The sequence below is a fragment of the Archocentrus centrarchus genome, chromosome 10 (genome assembly GCF_007364275.1).
Source record: "Archocentrus centrarchus isolate MPI-CPG fArcCen1 chromosome 10, fArcCen1, whole genome shotgun sequence".
NCBI lineage: Eukaryota > Metazoa > Chordata > Actinopteri > Cichliformes > Cichlidae > Archocentrus > Archocentrus centrarchus.
In genome coordinates this window covers 29,628-32,605 of record NC_044355.1, presented here as the reverse complement: position 1 = coordinate 32,605, position 2,978 = coordinate 29,628, and the positions used below count along the sequence as shown (strand labels likewise).

The 2,978-nt window shown below is 44.3% G+C and overlaps 1 long non-coding RNA gene across 1 annotated transcript; it reads left to right on the top strand.

The window, feature by feature from the left end:
* Positions 1-330: 330 nt before the first annotated feature.
* Positions 331-1,187, top strand: LOC115786484 (uncharacterized). The gene is made up of 3 exons (XR_004020431.1): positions 331-347; positions 560-622; positions 926-1,187. It is a non-coding gene; the product is annotated as an uncharacterized LOC115786484 (long non-coding RNA).
* Positions 1,188-2,978: the final 1,791 nt, after the last annotated feature.

Sequence of the window (2,978 nt, the reverse complement as noted above, 5' to 3'; positions counted from 1 at the left end):
TAAAAAGACAGAGGTGTTGCTGCTTGGGCCCAGTGATACTTCAAAAATGACTATTGACCTGGGTCCCTTAACTCAACATCTTACTAAGACAGCAACAAACTTAGGTGTGAAGCTGGACAGTGAACTCAAACTTGATGCCCAAATTAAGTCAGTAGTCAAGTCCAGCTTTTATCAGCTAAGACAACTGGCCAAAGTTAAACCATTTCTTTCTCAGTGTAACATAGTTAAAATGGTTCGTGTTAAATCCTGCTAAAATGCACCATCTGCTGGTCAAAAGTCATACTGCATTCACCCTTAGGAGCAAGGCATTGTGGGTAATCCTCAGAGTCGCGAGGATCACTCATGAGGTAACATGTCTCTGCGATGTCTGACAAAGAAATATGATTGTCATGCTTATGGAGTATGTTTATGGTTTTCACTTGTGTATATTATTGAACTATGTTTACTGTAGGTCACGATCGTTCTGTTGTTCTGTCGTTATGGTCGTGCCTTAGAAGAATCTAGTTGTGTGAAAACGTGGGAAATTCCCGCGCAGTAACGCTATCACTCCTCCTTGCAGAAGGAGCGCTTGTTTTGCTGACCAGAGACACCTTACCTCTGTGCTCATTTTGTGAAACTGCAGGTATGTTTTATCAAATAGCATTTTATCATTGTAGCAGATGGTTAATACTCAACTTTACTGAGTTTTATATATTCAGTTTTATATATAAAAAGAGTTCATTTATTTTTGCATTGTTAAGTTATAAACTCTAAGAAAATGGCATCCAGTAAATAAAATGTCAGTTTATTTTATTTTCAGAACATTTACTTGTTTATTTTTTTTTGAGAGGTTAGTTCCACTGAATTGATTGTAAAAGAAAAATATCCACTATACGGTCACTGTAATCTCCAGTGTTTTTATTATTTTATGGTGGGTAATCCTGAGAGTCGCGAGGATCACTCATGAGAAGGAGCGCTTGTTTTGCTGACCAGAGACACCTTACCTCTGTGCTCATTTTGTGAAACTGCAGATGCAGATGGAGAATTAAAGACAACTGATGCCACAGCCTGAGCAGCTTCTCGTGATTTATTTCTACACTCAGAGAGGACACCAGATACACATAGGTCACATTGGTGCCGTGACTCGTCCTCGACAACATCGGACCGGGCTGGTGTCTTCTCATCGCAGCATCGTTTGGAGCATCTCTTGTGTTTTGACTGTTGGGTGTACTTCAATTTTACATTTGCCTGTTATCATATTGCATTAAGCCCATTGTAGTTCTTTTGATGTACTGCTAAATATGGATCTCAGTAACTGTGGTGATAACTTAAATGTGACCCCCCTTGGTATTGGTAGGGGTAGAGGGTTCACAGCTGTTCCTTTTTCACTGGGTGGCCTTCGGGTGGGTAATAGGACAACAGATAGTCCCTGTGGGCTTTTGTTTGACTCACAGCCACCAGAGGGCGCTACTGCGTCAGTTGCAAATCCTCCAATTACTGATGTAAGTCTAGTTGACCAAATGAGTTCTATTGTACAGCAGATTGGACAACAGCTGGCTGATAGCGTTATGTCACATCTTAATACACCTCACACCTCAAGTCCTGCAGCTGCTACGTATGCATGTCCTGGTGGGGCATATGAAACAAAAGACAGTCAAGCTTTAGATCTTTCCCAGGTGCAGCTAGTAGCTCAGAGACAGATCAAAGACCCACCTATATTTCGAGGTGAGGGTTCGGACTCACTGACTGTTGATGAATGGGAGGAGGCCATGCAGAGTTACATAAGGAAGAGCGGCATTCTCCCAGAAAATCAAGCTGAGGAGATTATGATGCACCTGAGAGGCAGAGCGAAGGATGTTGTAAAATTTGGTGTAAGGAATGGTGGTCTTGATGTCCAGCATAACCCACAAGCCATCTATGGCCTCTTACGCAAACATTTTAGCTCCTCCCACTGCTCGACAGTGCCCCTGGCTGATTTTTATTCCACCCTGCCAAGTGACGGAGAAGATCCATATGAGTATTGGCTAAGGCTAAACAGAGCCGCTGATGTTGTTGGTAACTGTCTTAAGGAGCAGGGGAAATCTTTTGACAATGCTGGTGTTGAAGTTGCACGCATGTTCATCAGACACTGCCCCTGCAGGGACCTGGCTCTTGTCTTTAAAACTAAGACATGTGTTAAATGGTCTGCTCGTGAAGTTCAGGAAGTGCTGGATGAGTATCACCTTGAAAAAGGGCTCAAGCGTTCTTCAGATAAGAGCAACAGTGTCCATGTACATAAGGCTGAGGTTAGCGCTAATGCTACTTTTTGTCCAGTCGGCCATGAGCAGAGACAGGTTGTGAATCAGGAGGGCTCTGCTATTGAGCGGTTGATCAGCATGCTTGAGAAAGTGTTGCTTCAGGGCCCTGGCTATGCTCATGCTACTGTAGGGCGACAGAGTGCCAAATTGCCAAAAATACCAGGCTTGAAGGACACACCATGCTCTGTATGCGGAGACAGCTCCCACTCTACACTGACTCACTGTCGAGAAAACAGATTGTGCTTCCTGTGTCACTTACCTGGCCATTCAAGGCGCAACTGCCCCAAAGGGAGTTGTTCTCCTTCCAACGGACAGCAGGGAAACTGAATGATCTGCGTGGAGGGGAGGACAGCGCAGATCAAGTGAGTAGACCTCCCACCTTTGACTCGACAGATATTGATGATTACGAGGCTTTATTCTGCACTTACAGTGGCATGGTGCCACCACAGAAAACACTGATTGCACAGAGCCTGCATCGACTCTCAAAGACTGATAGCTTGTTCTACTCTGATGTGACTACTGATGGTGGACATGTTCTTAAGGCATTGGTGGACAGTGGATCTATGGCATGCACCGTAAGTGAAATGGCCGACAGAAAACTCTCACAGTCAATCCCTGATATTGACAGGAAATCAGCTGAGGATTTTGTCATCATAGGGTGTGGGGGCCACTTTGTCACGCCTTCTGCTATGTATGACCTCA